The sequence below is a fragment of the Nyctereutes procyonoides genome, unplaced genomic scaffold (assembly GCF_905146905.1).
Source record: "Nyctereutes procyonoides isolate TBG_1078 unplaced genomic scaffold, NYPRO_anot_genome, whole genome shotgun sequence".
In the NCBI taxonomy this organism is placed as follows: Eukaryota; Metazoa; Chordata; class Mammalia; order Carnivora; family Canidae; genus Nyctereutes; species Nyctereutes procyonoides.
In genome coordinates, this window is record NW_026575024.1 from 42,581,416 (window position 1) to 42,598,486 (window position 17,071).

Genomic DNA, 17,071 nt, shown 5'->3' on the forward strand with positions numbered 1-17,071 from the left:
CAACCAAAATGAGAGTAAGTGGCTACCCATCATTCCGGGTTCTGTGCTAACTTTTGTTTTACCTTATTCTACATGGAGGACTAAGATAAGCCCACTATTACAACCAAGAATTCAAAAAAGCTTCCCAAATATCATCCGATGATCCTTTCAAAGTTGTATAGAGCATAATAGAGCCCTGCAAATGACCCAGGAAACAACTTATGTCAGCCAAGTAGGAAAACACCAATATACTGCTATGTTTAAGGACCAGCAGATGTTCCAATCTTGCCAAAATAATCAAATTTAGAAATTACAAAACTTTCCTCATAAGTCAAAGTTTCTTCCCATTGCTAGACTTTGGGATACACATGTCACTTGCTGCACTTAAGGGAAACACATTAAATGTGTCTGGTTTTTATCTTTTTTTTTTTTAAGATTTTATTTATTTGAAAGAGAGCAAGCAAGCATGTGCACACACAATCACAAGGAGAGGGAGAAGCAGACTTCCCACTGAGCAGGAAGCCCAACACTAAGGCTTGATCCCAGGACCCTGAGATCATGACCTGAGCCAAAGTTAGATGCTTAACCGACTAAGCCACCCAGGCGCCCCAGATGTGTCTGTTTTTTTTTTTTTTTTTAATTTTTTAAAAGATTTTATTTATTTATTCATGAGAGACACATAGAGAGAGGCAGAGACACAGGCAGAGGGAGAAGCAGGTTCCATGCAGGGAGCCGGATGTGGGAATTGATCCCAGGACCCTGGGATCATGCTCTGAGCCAAAGGCAGATGCTCAACCGCTGAGAGCCACCCAGTTGTCCCGTGTCTGTTTTTTAGATGTGGGGGTCGGGTTGCGGGTTTCAAGAGACTCATCAGAATCTATCTGCCTAAGAAAACAGCCTCCTAGGAAGTCCCAAGTTAATTTTCTATACTGCTGGATGGCCTTCCTGCCCAGGCTCTCGCACAGAATTAAATATTAACTTTGCCTACAAGCCATATGCTGTCTGCACAATACCTATTTGGCTTGGTACAGCTGACCATTTTGATGCTGCTGATAGGAGGTTAAGAATTTCCCCCAGGGTAGGGCCACTATCTGTGCTGCTCACCCCCACCCCACTTTTTTTCTTAGTATGCAATTTACAATGCGCACAAAGAGGCAGAAATCAATGTTTTCTAAAGGTGATCTCTTATTAGGGCAAAGCCCAGGAACTGCCACTAGTCAACTGTTTCTGACCTATTAAATGGGCATGTTATATGGTTCAATACGATAATATTCCTAAATCAAGAAGAGAGACTTGGGTGTTTAAAGAATTCCAGCTACCTTAAACTCAAAAAAAGAAAGAATGAAAGAACGAAAGAAAGAAAGAAAAAGAATTCCAGCTATATCTAGATCAGCACTATCCAGAAATTTCTATGATAATGGAATGATCTAAATCTGCACAGCAAACGTGTGGCTACTGAGCATGTGAAATACAGCTAGGATGACTATGAAACAGGTTTTAATTTTACTTGATTGTACTTGTTTTAAACTTAAACAGCTCTATGTGGCTACTGTATTAGACAACATAGTTTTAGAGGATAGTTTCTTCACACAAGAAACAGGTCTCACTCACTTATAGTTTTGACGGCCCAGCATACAGGAGACATTTGATAAAGAAATAAAAAATATCTTCTTGCACTGCACACATTTTCGATCAGCTGTCTACCTTTCTTCCTCTGAAGCTCTTAATTCTGATCTTCTAGTGCTACATCCTCCCTTGGGTATTTACTATTCCAGCAAATGTGGAATTACTGGGCCCTGAGGGTGAACATTCAGAAGGCCACACCCACAATGCCCAGCAGCTGGGCAACAGGAACTGGCCTGACCATCACCTGACCTGCTAGGCCTCCATGTTCCCATCCACAGAATGGGAACAACCACACCTCTTCTACACAATGGGGCTACTACAATGCCTAGATATGTGTCCAAATTGTGGACTCCGATTCTCAACAGTAAACCTCAGAAACCAAGCTGAGCTCAGCTTGAGATGTCCAATGAAGCAGCTAGCTAACTAAGGAGAATATTAACAGCTATGGCAGTCTACCTCACTTGGTTAACATTTATCATGCTACAGGCCAAGCCTTACCTACTGTAAACCCTGGATGTACAGCTGGATAGCACAGTCTCTGCCTTCCTAATTCTGACTGTTATTTCTTCCCCTCCAGAAACAAGATTTTAGAGAACAAAAATCTGCTGTCTCAAAAGAACTTTTGGGTCCCTGTCATTCATTATAAAGTCCCCAGAGATACAAGAACAAGTAAGAATCTGGAGTCCTGACTTTTAAAAGGTGTCCCCGTTACATAACAAGCCAATATTCCAATTGAATCGTTTCCATTCAATTACTTTGGCAGAATTTGGTACTGTCTTATTATTGCAACCTGTTGATTTAGGGATCACTCCAGCAAAGAGCTTCATTGCTTAAATATGACTCAATGATTCAGGATTTATCTAAAAATTGCCCATCACCAAAAAATATTCATGCATCAAGGTACCACTCTAACTTATCTCTTTAGAGATGTTCAGACGCTGATTCCTAACTATGAAAGAAAGGAATTACAGCATGGTGCCTATGGCTCTACCCACTGGACATCCACTGTTCCCAAACCCCAAGACAGCTTTCTTGTTTCTGTCTCAGCTTCCCTGCAAACCACATGTGCATTGCTCCGGGTAAGGGAAAACAGTCTCCTAGGAGGGATGCCCCCACTTTTCCATCCTTTGTGTAAATAGAGAGGAAAGTGGCATCTCTGGGACCTCATCAGAACTGGAAGGTTCTTTCTGGAAAGGAAACAGGTTGGCAGCCCATAGTGGGGCTGACCTTTGGAAACACTTCATAAAGTAATTGAGACATCAGCACCATAAGCAGCATGCTGCAGGATCACCAAGACTTGTCTGATATCACATTAAGAGGATGTTAAAAAGAGCAAGCACAGAAGGAACACGTACGGAGGGAGGTAGAGTCAACAGGGGAACATTCCCCAACTGTGTAGGGCTGGTGTAAAATGTGCAGCTGTCCCTCCCGGGAGTGCTGGAAAGAAGACCTGGGTCTCCAGGAACCTTCAGCAGCCAGAGCTCTAAAGAGGAGATCTCTAGCCTAGGATGTTCAGGCCATAGTGGGCCCACTGCCCCAAACTCCAAAAAGGACCATCCGGATGCCCCCACCCTGCAGGTTCCAGCACAGTAAGCAAATAGTGAGGTGGGAGGCTCCCAAGCACCCTTCAAAGTTTCATTTCCTTGGTGCTTCCCAGTCTCTGCTGCTGACCTCTGACCTCCAGGAGTTATTGCCAAACTGCCTTCTGTTTGCACAAGGTCCTGGTTTTTCCCAGCACTTGCTGGGGAGGCTGCCCTGACCCTACTGTGAGTGGGTGGTATATCTCCAGGCCACAGATAAGGAAACCCGGGTTCAGAGAGGTTAAGGGACGTGCGCAGAGGGTCCTAGGGTGAGAGCTGCAAGTGGGATCCAGACTTTGGGACTTTTGTGAGTCCTCGGCCTGCGACAGGCAGGCTGGAGGCTGAACCAGACTCCACCTCACTCTCCGGCCCCGCAAGCCCCTAAAAATCATTGCAGCAGTAACAGGCAACACTTGTTGGCTATTCCGTGCGCGTGCTGGGTCTTCACAGCCTTCCTCTTGAGTGTAGAAGCCACCGGCAGCTCCGTCTTTAGGATGGGAAAGCAGCCACCGGGAGTTGAGACAGCTCGGTCCAGGTCAGCCTCAATGCTGCCGGGACCTCGGGAGCCCACTCCCTTATCCGTCACACCACGACGAGCTCCCATTTATGATCTGTCATGCGGGGAAGGGTCCCTGGCACTTCCCAGACTCGTTGCTGGAAGCGCGCACCCCAGCCCGTCCTTCCTCATCCCGGGGCGCGGGCCGGGGGTGCCCGCTTCCGCCTGGGCCTGGGCCTGGGCCCGGGCCCGGTCCCGGTCCCGGTCCCGCCGGCCCATTCATCGTGGCGCGGGCGGGGCGGGCGGGGCGGGCGGGGCAGGGCCCGAGTGGCCCCGTCGGCCCTCCCGGCGCCCTCGCGCCCAGCTGCGCGCTGCCCGGCCGGGGAAACGGTGCCCCGGCCCCGCCGCCAGGGGGAGCAGGGAGCCGCCGCCCGCGCTCCGGGAAGTTGCCACCGCGGCCGCCCTGGCGTCCGAGCCCCGGACGGCCCCGGTCCTCGCACGGCGCCCCCCGCGGCCCCGGCCCGCCCTGTCGGGGCCGCCCGCACCCCCGAAGCGCCCCCAGGCCGCAGCCCGCAGGCGGGCGTGCTCGGCCCGCGGGCCCCCCCGCTCAATCCCGCCCCCCCGCCCCCCCGGCCGGCCCCCGCCGCCTTCCGCCCCCCCCGCCCCTCCAGCCCGGACTCCAGCCCGGCAACGTCATCCGGCCGCTTCCCGAAACTTAACCCCTTCCTCCGCCAGCGGCGCGCCGCCCCGCCCCGCCCCGCCCCGCCCCGCCCGCCGCCAACTTTCTTCGCCCAACTCCGGCGCGTGCCGGCCAGCCCGACGGCCCGCAGGGAGGGAGGGGCCGCCACGTCGCGCCGCCCGGCCGCCGCAGGTGCCCCCGACGGCGAGGGGCGAGGTCCGCCCCGCGGGGCGCGCTCGGCCGCCGCCCCTGCACGGGGCTCGCCCGGCACACGCCCCCCGGGGCCCGGCCCGACCCGACCCCGAGGCTCGGCGGCCGCAGCGACGGCAGGCAGCGGGCGGCGGGGGCGGCGGCGGCGGCGGCGGCGGCGGGGAGGGGAGGGGAGGGGAGGGGCCGCCAAGGAGACGTGTCACTCGCCGTGCGGCCACCCCGGCCCCGGCGCCCCGACGGCCCGGCCCGCGCGCCGCCGCCGCCGCCGCAGGGCCCGGCCAAGTTTCTTACCTGCAGCCGGAGACGCGGGAGGGAGAGCGAAAGGGCAGGAGCCGCCGCCGCCGCCGCCGCCGCCGCCGCCGCCGCCGCGGAGCCGGGAGAGAGGAGCCGGCCGAGCCTCCGCCGAGAAGCCGCCCCGAGCAGCTGCAGGCGCCGCGACCCCACCGCCGTCCGCCCCGTCCGCCGTCCGCTCCGGCCGCTCGCTGGCTGCGTGCGCGCGTGTGGAGTCGTGGCACTTTCTGCCTCGGAGCTGGCGAACGGCCCCCTCCGCCGGGATCGCCGCCTCCTGCCTTCCCCGCCCGGGCCAGCCATTCATCGAGCCGCCTCTCCCCATTGGTCCGCGCCCCGCCACTCTGCGGGCCGCCGGCCAATCAGCGCTCAGACGGCCGAGCCGCGGCGGCGGCCATTGGCCGGAAAGGAGGGTCTCCGCCTCGGCCAATGGGAGAGGGGAGGAGCTGCGGGGAGCCGCGGGGGGCGGGGCCGGGAGGGGCGGGGTCGCGCGGTGCGGCGCTCGGCCCAGCGCGGGGGCGGGGCGGGGCCGAAACGCCCCGCCGAGGGGGGAGGGGGGCGCCCGTCGGCCCCGCCCACTCCGGGCCCGGGGCGCCTCTGGCCGCGGCTTCCCCGGGGCCGGCCCTGGCCAGGCGGGCTTGCGGAAGGTTCGAATCCCGGCGAAGCGGCGCCTGCGCCCCTGGAGCTCGGCGGGCCGGAGTGGCGGTGGGTGTCACCCTGGGCGCGGTTGCGCAACCCGCCGACGGCCGGGAGGAATGCCTCGTTTAAGCCCACTAACTTCCCCCAAGCAGCGGTGCCTCCGCGCTCGGGGTGTGGGGACAAGTTCGGCTGGGGGTCAACGCCAAGAGGACAAACTCTAATCCTCAAAGAGATGGCGTTCGGTACCAGAAAGGGTTTTCTTGAGCAAATGGAGGAATTGGATTGAAAGGCCAGAAGGTGCAGGAGGAGTCGAGGGTGGCTGTGATTGCACCCATTTTTAGGGGTGGTACAACTGAGTACTAGTCTATTTGAGCTACTCGTACAAAGCACAGCTGGCAGAGCAATAAATACAATCCACCCTATGGCATTTTACTCCGTGGAAGGAAGAGGCTGAGAGGGTCTGACCCAAGCAAACTCACGCATTTCCCGGAAAACTGAGCAAATAGTACTTCGTTATATGATTTCCTCCCCTCGATATATACCAATACTGTCTCTTCATAACCAAATAAGTCTTTCAATTAAGATAATTTTAGGCCTGGTTTTTAACCATTGTATCAGGGTCTCCGGAGGCCAATGCTTTGAACTTGAGCCAAAGCCAGCTTCCTTCAAATTAAGGCTTCCAAAAAGCCAAAAGGGCTGCTGCAGCCTAATCTGCTCCACACCACTCCCCCGGCCCCTGTGGCTGCGGAATCCTGTTCCTAATATCTATTTATTGGACAATTTCACATTCCCCCTATACCCCACCATCACTACTACTGTGCTTTCTAACTGTTGTTAGAAAGGTGTGGAAAATACAAGCTGTGGTGAGGGAATAGAGGGGCTGAGTTGAAATTAAACCATTCATTCCTATTTTTAATCTTAGTTCCTTAACGCATTAATGATTAATCAATGGGAATTAACCTGGATTAACTTTCAACACCCAGTCTTTTGCCAGTGGTGAGCCTTCACTTGAAATAAAAATCAAGAATCTCAGCTTTTGGCTGGCATATCAACTAGTTCTAATTGACCATGGGTAAACCAGCTAACTTATCTCAACATGAGTGTACCCCTCTAGGACAATCTGGATTTTAGAGAGGAAATTCATTAGTTTTTCATTCATTCATTCATTCATCAGTATGGTATTGGTATGCAGGCTGGGCAAGCAGCCTAGAGTGATAATGCAGACCCAGTAAAGACCTCAACTGCCCTTGAGGACCTTGCTACGGGCAGAGACCTTCATCTTATTCACTGTTTTGGTTTTCCCAGAAACAGATTGTTGGATTCAAGTGACTCATTTGGGGGTGATCAAAGGACACGTTGGTAGAGAAGTAGAATGGGAAGCAGCTGTAGCAGGCAAATAACACAATACCAAGTTAGTGATGGTGTGGGCAACCAGAGCTCAGTATGTGGAACAGATCCCAGAGATGTCCTACCTGAGGGGTGAGGAGGTGGGTTGTTATCCATCACTGCCACTCCTTATTGAGTGAGAGCTGCTTCTGAGAGGACTTTAACTGGTCCCATGCCCTGTCAGCCAGAGAAAGCTTTCTGGCAGAGAAAAGCAGCTGCTTGCAACAAGAAGCCCTTGGCAGAAGAATGTGTGCCTGGAGAGTCGGTGTGTGTGTGTGTGTTGGGCGGGGGGGGGGGGAATTGGGCAGCATGTCACAGTCATATCTTCTATGCTACTGTGACCCAGAGCTTGACACAGCACCTACACAGAGTAGAGGCTCAGTAAATGCATGTTCTGTAAATATGTTAAATGAATTACAGGATTGCAGTGTTCCTGGTCATGAAGGGTACTTACCAAAAACAGGTTCTCTGTTCCCTCCCATAATCTAACATTTGGTTTGGCCTCAGCACAATGTATGTTTCAGTATGGAGAGTTGGCCTGGCCTGAGCCTTTGCTTTTCCTCCCCTGCCTGCTTCTTGTCCTCCCTTCACCAGGCTCTGCTAGGGCCAGAGCAGCCTCTCTGCCCCCACCCCCTGCTGCCTGGCCTGGCCTGACCTGACTCTTAACAGCCACTGCTGTGCCCATGGACCCCCATCCTTGGTCCCGCTCAGCCTCATCAATGTGTTTTGGCCTTGTACTCTCCCAAGGCGTGTCTGGAAAAAACAGGAACCTCCCTAGGATTAGGTGGACAGGGTGCCTGTGGGGAGATGGAGGGGCATCCTCCAGGCTCAAAGCCCCTGGCCTTGCTGTATCTTCTGTCATGGGCCTGTATCTGCCAAATCACACAGACTCTCATGGCAGCAGAGACTTCGTGGTACAGTGCACCTCCAGGGCCTGTCTGCTTAGTGCCCACCATCAGGCTAGAGCCTGGGAAACAGGTCCCTGCCATCTCCCTGAGTGACGGTCCAGTGAGGGGCTGTCACATGTAAAAGAGCTGGAGAGAGAGGCCCAAGGTGATGGGGGCCCCTCTGGCAAGGGCATTGACCTAGACTGCGGAGAGCAGAGGGGGTGACAACAGAAGCTTGAAAGAGAAGTGGGAGTCACCTAGGTCAGAAAGCGGGTGAAGCTGGACTTGGTGAGGGAAGAGTAAGAACAAAGGCCTGGTGATCAAAGATAGCATGATGCATGAGGGGTAATTCTGAGTTATTTTGCTTTGCCACAGCCTGAAGACTGCAGAGGATGGAGGTACCTGAGTGGCTCAGTGGTTGAGCACCTACCTTTGGCTCAGGTCATGGTCCCAGAGTCCTGGGATCGAGTCCCACATCAGGCTCCCTGCAGGGAGCCTACTTCTCCCTTTGCCTGTGACTCTGTCTCTGTGTGTCTCTCATGAATAAATGAATAAAATCTTAAAAAAAAAAAACTACGCAGAAGATGGTAAGCAGAGATGAGTCTCAAAAGGTGATCGTAATGAGCACCAAGGAACAATTTGGGGTGATGTCAATGGTCCATATCTTGGTGACTGAGACGATCACATGATCAAATTATATACTTTTGAAAAATGTGAGTTCAGTTTGTAAGCAAATTGTGTTTTCAATTAACCTGACACAGAAAAAGAGTGTAGCAGGTTTTAGTTGTGTGTTAAAAACAAATAGAATGTTCCTCCTAGAAAACCCTAAATACATAAGAATAATCACCTAGTATATGGTCCATTCACTCATGATGGTGCTTTGCTTTCAATTACTAAATTGCAGATATTATTTTAAAAGAGTAGACAGAAAGATGAGAATATCCAGGGTAAAAAGAGCTTTTGCTTTATCAATAACTATGAAAGGGTGATAAATGACACACAGAATAGAATGCCACATGGAAACAAAGCCACTGTGACAATATATAATGTTTTTACAACTTGTCACACATCAGGCGCTATTTGAGTGCCCTACATGTAGGTATAATTATTTAACTCTCAGAACAACTTAGTACAGGGGGAACAGTTATTTTCTCCATTTTAAGGATGAGGAAACTGAGGCACAGGGAGGTTGAGAAACCTGCCCAACGTTACAAGGCTAGTCAGAGGAGAGTGTTGGGCTTCAGCATCTGCACACAGAACCTCTGCACTTGGTGCCAGATACTGGAAGGCATACTGTAACTACATGTGTGTGGGGAGGGGTAGGGGACTTCAAGCAAGGAGAAATTTGTGATCCATGAAGGCTGATATCACTCCCTTAGCACTCTCTGGTGGTAGTGATGCTTGGCTTGGTTGGGGGCCCACTAGGTTGGGAAATCATTTTAATAGCTCCAGTGATGAGGGCTTGCAACAAATGGGGCAGTGGCAGGAGAGGGAAGTGCAATGATACTTCATAAGGGGCAATTAGAAGTAGGTGAGGTTTGGTGACCATGGAGTGTGCGGGATAGGGATCTGCCACCTGTGAGCCCTTGCTCCTGGCCTGAGTGACACCACTGGGGCAGGACCCACAGGGGAATGAAAAATAGGGAACAGGAATTGGGGAGGATGTTGCACGTTTGTTGACACATGGAATTTGAGGAGCCTGAGGGAAGTCCAGGTGGAGATACCGTTTCTGTGAAGCTCAGGTGCTGAGGCCAGCAAGGGTAACACAGACTGAAAAGCTAAGCACAGGAGTGAGGGTTTGAGCCTTAAGAATGGGGATAATCACACACAGCATATAGAGCTGGGAGCTACATGTAGGTGGGGACAAAAGAAAGCCTGTATTAGAGTCCTGGACAGAGAAAGGAAAACCCAAAAAAAAAGGAATCTGCATCGATCAGCTATTGCTGCATAATAAACCACTCCAAAACTCAGTGGCTTAAAACAAGGCTTGAGACTTGGCTGATCTTGGCTGGCTCACACATGGGTTTTTTGTAGGCTGGGGTTCATGTCTAGTTTGGGCTTGATTGGGGCTTCTTAGAAGTTCTGCTCCATATGGCTCACTCTCTTCCCTTGGATCAGAGAGGTAGAGGAGATATTTGCCTCTCAGTGATGGGTGAAGCATAGGAAAACAAGCAGAAATACACAAGGTCTCCGGGAGGCTTATAAATGTGTCACTTCCACCACATTCTATTGGCCAAAGCATGTCAGGTGGACAAGCCTAGATTAAACAGGAGTTGAAATATGGGCAGGGTTAAAGAAATGACACTACTGATGCAATCTACCTTGAATCCAAAAAAAAAAAAAAACAGGAAGAGTAAATCCAGAAAGTAGGGGGGTTCATAGCAGGGAGAGAGTTTCAAGAAGTGAAAAAAGGTAAGCACTGTTAAATGTAGCCTGGAAATACAGCAAGACAAAGACTAGATTATGTGTTAAATGTGGCAACTCAGGAGTCACCAGGGACCTTGGGGAAATAGTTTTAGAGGAGGGGTAGGTTTAGATAAGGTGGCCACCAAATTGTGGAGGGGTAGAGATAAATGAGAGGGGGAGAGTGGAAGCCATGTGCATCCATCCATCCATCCATCCGTCCATCCATCCAATAGATGAATCCAACTCAGTACTACTCTGGGTCAGTCACTGTTCTCGGTGATGGAGACAGCCAGGAAAAAAGCAAAAGGTTTCCTCTGATGGAGCTCACATTCTAGCTACAGAAAAAAGTAGACAAGTCAACTGATAAATAAACAAGATGAATTAAAATGGTGCCAAGGGCTCAAGGAAGAGAACGGCCTCTAGCGATGGAGAGGGCAGGGATCTGGGAATGGGGAGGGCAATGGATGTAAAGAACATGATCAGAGAAAACCTCTCTGGGGAGGTGATGGATGAGTTGACACCTGAACAGGAGAAGAAGTTGATCTTGTCCTGCAAAGAAGGATAAGAAGAATAAGAAGAAAAGAAAAAAAATCCTGTGGTGGGGAGGAGCTTAGCAGGTGGTTCAGGGAACAGGAAGAAGGCTGTGTGACTGGAGCTCACGGAGGGCAGGAGGCAAAGGCAAGGGATGAGCAAGGCAGGAAGATACCTAGGTCCCACATTCTTAGGAGGTATTGGGAAGCCAATGGGAGTGGGGAGCTTTAAACAGGAAAGTCTTACAATACGATCTACATTTTTAAAAGATCACATTGGCATTAGTTAAGATAGCGGATTTGGATCTCATGTGGATCCCCAAACCAGCTGGGAGGCTTTTGCAAGATTCCAGGCAAGATAAGATGCTGGTAAATATTTAACATCTGGCTCTGGAGGTAGGGGGTAGAGAGGGTATTCCTAATTTGCAGCAATTGCCAATTTCCATCCTGTCAATATTCCCATCAAAGCTGATTTCAAGCTGCTGAATCACTGAACACAAAGGGGGGAAGAAATTGCAGTAATATGCCATTATCTACCACAGAGATAATCTCACAAATAATCTCAAGGGCATGTGTAATAGTAAAATGTAGTGAAATAATTGGAAAAGAGATGATGTTGAATATTTATTATCTTTGTTTTTCATACAATCTATTTTATTGTAAGTTTACATCATTACATTTTTAATAGAATGGCTGTGTTTGATGATCTGCTTGAAAAATTCTTTTAAAAAATATTTTATTTATTTATTCATGAGAGACAGAGAGAGAGAGGCAGAGACACAGGCAGAAGGAGAAGCAGGCTCCATGCAGGAAGCCCAACGTGGGACTCGATCCTGAACCTCCAGGATCATGCTCTGAGCCAAAGGCAGACGTTCAACCACTGAGCCACTCAGGCGTCCCTACTTGAAAAATTCTTAAAAATGTAACAATCAGCTGTCATGAGCCAGCTGGCTCCTCCGCATCACTGAATATAATAGTCACCTGCACCAGAGTGGAGGGTGTGTGTGTGTGAGAAAGAGAGAGAGAGAGAGACCCAACAGGATTTGAAATTGTACACATTCACGTCGGCATTTCTGCACACATCTCATTCTTTGTCTGAACCTCAGACTCATTGGGGTCGGTGGCTCAGTCTGATGCACCATCATGTTCCCTTGAAAACCTAGCCCACTGCCTTGATTTGGGTACAAACTCCCCTGAGACTGGGTCTCCCCAGAAGAAGACATTGAGGAGAAGGTTCAAGTGAAGACAGTTTATTTGGAAGGTGATCCCAGAATCACCAGGAAGGGTGCAGAGAAGGGAGACCGGAAGAGAAGACAGCTGATGAGCAGTGCATCCTCAGCAAGTTTCCTCTCTAGGCAGCTGGCACCCCATTCCATGAAGGAACTCTGGGAGACAGTGTGGAGTATGTCTCAGCATCACCCGAACTGGGAAGCCAGGAAGGCTGGGCACTCATTCACTGACACCTCTCTGTCACGGGTTGGAGGCTGCTTCTGGTATTTCTAGCCCACACCACAGACAAAGCCCTGAGGAAGAAGATCGTGGTTGAGATGCCCAGGAATGGTGGACTAGATGTCAACAGGCCGCCAATGATGTTGGTGTGAAACTCACAACCATTTCTTGAATGAATGGACAAACGAATGAATGAATGCCCTTTGAGGTGCTTTAAACACAAATTTAAGATCTAAAAGTTTTAAAAGAGAATGAAGCCCCTTCCACTCCACAGGCGGCACATTTATACTTTTGCAAAATCTAGAGCAGAAGTCTTATGATATCCCAAACGGTTTAAGTTTTGCAGTAGCACTACATAAAATCAGAGTAATTTTATTATACACTTGAAGAAAAATCCCTATAGACAGGCTCTAATAAGTGTCAGAAGAAAATAATATTTACACAAAGAAATTGGATGGTCAGCAAGAACCCAATTTACCAATTTTTATGGTTGCTGGTGATAGTAATGAGCAACTTGGGTAAGAACGTTTGGTTTTGTGTGGGTGACATTGGAAGTGAGCTCGGAGTTAGGAATCTTGCACAAATGAGGACTGACCCAGTGGTTGGCTGTGAGTCCCCAAAGAAAGCAAGGGGAAACAAAAAAATAGATGGATGATGTATATCTGGCACTTTTACTATTTCTAAAGTGCTTTGGAGATGATCCTTACTAGACGCACAAGAGGGAAGTATTATTATTGTGCCCTCAGTAGCAGATGAGGCAGGTGACTTCGGAGAAATGCAGTAACTTGCTCAAGATTTCACATGACAACGTAAGCCTCGGAGACTCCAAAAATGGCATCTTTCCTTAATACACCCTCTGGGTTCTGGAATCACACTCCCCTGTCTCAGATGGGAGGTACCAGTCATGAGTAACGTTTTGCAGCCCTGAGGTCAGTTTGGCAGGGCCTGGGACATCCTGGGACAAAGTCTGAGAGCCACTGAGTCAGAAGCCTCAGTAATGCAGCTTCATTTTTCTAGCCTCAAGCAGCAAGCATCCCTCAGTAGCCTAGCTAGTTAGACATCCTGGCTCTTCTCTGTGATTACCACCGATGAAGAACTCAGGACTCTAGAACTTTGTCCCCCATTCCTGATTTACTTCTTTCACTCAATACATATTTATGGAGCATTACTGCATGCTAGAGCCTCTGCTGGGTGCTAAGAATTCAGCAGAGAACCAGCCCATAGGACCCTACGCTCCGTGAGCTTACAGTTTAGTAGAGATGGGGGCGGGCAATCAATAATTCATTAGACCAACATTCAGCTTGTGGTAAGTGCCTGAAGTAAACAGAGTGAAATTGTATACAGGAACTGTGAAAGACCTCAATGTCTTTTTTCACTCTTTCTCCTTCCAATCTGTCCTGCTCACTTTTAGCAAACTTAACTTTCCCGAAAGACTACTCCCAGCCTGGCTTGCCTCCCCCTCAGGAGCCTGCAATGGTTCCCACCACATCCAGTCTGCATCTCTCTGCCCGACTTCTGTGGAATTCCCCACAGGCCAGTGCCCCCACCCTTCACCCAGCTCCACCTTTCCCTATCTGGGCCCACCCTGTGCCTCTGACCAAAGCAGGCTCTCCCCAGTTTGGATCCTTCCCTTCCACTCCACCTTTCAGGAGCTGCCTTTGGTCATTCATTCCAGAATTGGGTTCTCAGTTTGCCTGCTTTCCCTCTGCCCTTGTAGAGCTCACAGAACTGTGTCCTCCAGAGAACATTCCCGCACCCCCCCCCCCTTACCAGCTCCATGTAGAGGCTGCTCTGGTACGATTGGGCACCAGAGGTCACCGGCAGAATGTGTGCAGGGGGCACCTGGGTGGCTCAGCGGCTGAACACCTGCCTTTGGCTCAGGTTGTGTTCCCGGGGTCCCAGGAGAGAGTCCCACATCGGGCTCCCCATGGGGAGCCTGCTTTTCCCTTTGCCTGTGTCTCTGCCTCTCTCTGTGTCTCTCATGAATAAATGAACAAAAAATCTTAAAAAAAAAAAAGGTATTCTGTGTACAGGAATTACGACTCTTCAACAATGATAAAAACTTAGGAAAAACTTACCAAAAAAGCTACCTGCATCCCATGTTTTTCCTTCTGAATTCCCTGTGATTTTGAAAGTCCTTTCTTCTATCTTAAATCATTCCTACCTCACTGCGTACGTATTTCTTAAAGCCTTACTCTTCCTGGCTCTGGGACAGAGCTGAGGCACCCGCTCACTGCCTGGTGTCTGCTAAGTGTTCAGAGAGTGTATGTCAGTTGATTAGTAAGTGCCTGGCACTTAAAAATCATTATTCTATACCCTCCTCCGGGTTCTTTCCTCCAGACTTAAAGAGTGCAGCTCCTTCAACCTTTCTTCCACATCTTTTTCCAACCACTTAATCATTACGTGGCTCTTCTCAAACTGTTAATCAGCTTTTTTTTTTTTTAATCATTAGTGAGAGTTTTGAAGAAGGTGTTTAACCAGAAGCAAAAAAAGAAAGTAGAATAAAATTCTGAAAGAGCCTGCTAGGGTGGTTGGATTCAGCTCTCTACTTTGGCTTGGCAGGCCCTCCAACCAGCTCATCGATCAAGCCTCCTGGCGTGGCCCCGCACAACTGCCCAGGCTTGGATCTGACTGTGCACTGCAGAAAAATTAGATTTGGTGTGATGAGAACGTTGCCCATGGCCCCACTGACACAGTTCTTCAGACTATTAATCAGAAAATTCCAGAACTTTTCTGGTCAGAAAATTCCAGGCCTGGTCAGAAATTTGTGAGCTGGTTTAATTCATACTTTTGTTTCTTCTGCTTCTAGGGTCATTTTACCGTGAGTTCATAGATTCTTGCTGAGTTTAGGTGCCATCTGTGATGGTGGTGGTTGTGGTGGTGGTATGGTGTGTGTGTGAAGGAAAGAGAGAGAGGGACAGAAAGCAAGAACTTGGACTAATTCACACTAAAGTTTTTCTGATTTACCATGCAATGTCTCTTCAACATTTGCACCTGACCTGCCTTCTAAAGACAAGAGAGAGTGAAGGTGGCTATTGTGGATGGGGGGCTCTGGGCTCTAAACCATCTAAATCAGGAAGGCATTTGGGTTTATATTAATAATCCATGTAATTTTTGCATTCTTCTCCAAATATATTCCCAAGGATAGATTTTCTAAAAATGGAAATCATTTTATTGTTTTTTATCATGTATATATAAACACTGTACATGATGCAGATAACATAGGAAAAAGTATCATGGAAAATATAAAATATCCCCTGAAGTCCCAACCTCATAAAGTAATTATTTACTTTTCTCCTTCTACACTATTTTCTATTTATAAATATACATTGTTTAAATATAAGCTTTTAAGCGACCCCTGGGTGGTTCAGTGGTTGAATGTCTGCCTTCGGCTCGGCTCGGGGCATGACCCTGGGGTCCCATTCTAGTCCCACGTCGCGCTCCCTGCACGGAGCCTGCTGCTCCCTCTGCCTGTGTCTCTGCCTCTCTCTGTGCGTCTCTCATGAATAAATAAATACAATCTTTATATGTCTGTGCTTTTAGATCATCACCACCGTGTAAAAAGACTCTGGCTATTTATCTGGTGGCATCGGGTCCAGGCACTGGGGACAACCCGCCTGTTTTCCGGTTTGCCAAGCAGGACCTCAGGAGTGGCTCCCCCCAGGCCCCGTGCACATTTCAGAAGAAGAAGGAAGAGAGAGGGCAGAAGAGCTTTCTGGAAACGTCCGGGGTGGCGCTTTAAGGGGCCGCGGGGGTGCATTTCTGCCTGAGTCTCCCAGGCCCTGGCCTGCCTCGGCTGTGGGCAACCCCAGGGGTGCTCGCGGGCCCACGGGGGCGGGGGCCGGGCCGTGGCCCGATTTCCCCTGAATGACCCACCTACAAACCCACAGCAAACTTCCTTGCAGGCAGGCCTCAGCCGCCCTCAGCAGACGCCTGGCGCGCCGGCCGGTAGGGAGCTGCCTCCTTCTCCCGGGCAGGAAAGCTAACGGGCTCCGCGCTTGGCGCGAGCGGGAACTGCCACTGTGGCGTGGGCAGCGCTCACGGCAGCAGCAGAACTTTAAAGAAAGGCCACCTTCAGGGCCACGAGGACAGGGGAGGGGCCGCCGGCCGGCAGATCCTTCAGCACCGGGGTGGGTTTGGGACGGGAGGTGGACAATCAGAATTAAACAAATAAAATAACTTCAGATATTCATAACACAGGGTGGCGAGACAGAAAACACAGGGGGGAGGAGTCTATTTTCGGATGCTTAGGCAGAGCCTCAAGGGACACTGCAACCAAAATCTGAATCACTCAAAGAGACCAGCTGCCAGAGGACGTCGGTGCAAAAGTCTTCTGGGGAGCGAGAACAGCATGTGCAAAGGCCCCGAGGCAGGAACATGTTTCGCAATTTCTGGGAATCGAGGAAAAGCTGATGAGGAAGTGATGGTAATGAGCAAAGTGTAAAGGCAGGGACCAGATTTATTTTGAGAATCATCACATATAACATGGTAGACTGTGTTATAGTTTGCACAGGGTTTTGAACACACACTATCTCAATTCAATCATCCCGACATTCCTATTGACTTCCTCCGGGCCACAAAACTAGGAAGTGGCAGACAGGGCCTCTGACCAAGAACTCTGCACAACTCCAGAGAGCACACTATCTACGCAGCAGGGGGAGCCATTTGTATCATTGCTTGGAGTTTGTGCAGTGCACAGCCTGAGCCACTGTCCGTAGCGACCCTGTGCTAGCTCTAGTCTATTTTCTCCAAATTTCTATGCTTTTTCTGTGCTAGGGAGTGTTGGGAATACAAAGAATAAAGATATTATTCTAGCCCTTGGTGAGCACATGATGTGGTTAAAAAGAAACAATATATGAAGAGATATGCATGATATAAGACAGTTTTTGTTTCTGACAAGGATATTATGAATAATT

General features: G+C 50.0%; 1 protein-coding gene across 2 annotated transcripts in view; it reads right to left on the minus strand.

The window, feature by feature from the left end:
- The window catches only part of RRBP1 (ribosome binding protein 1), a 65,509-nt gene extending 60,396 nt beyond the window's left edge, over positions 1–5,113 (minus strand). The window contains exon 1 of one of the 2 annotated variants that reach the window (XM_055301976.1): positions 4,862–5,113. The gene's annotated coding sequence lies outside the window, so the exon portion shown is untranslated. The remainder of the gene's footprint in view (positions 1–4,861) is intronic. The other variant, XM_055301968.1, reaches the window with a different exon arrangement.
- Positions 5,114–17,071: the final 11,958 nt, after the last annotated feature.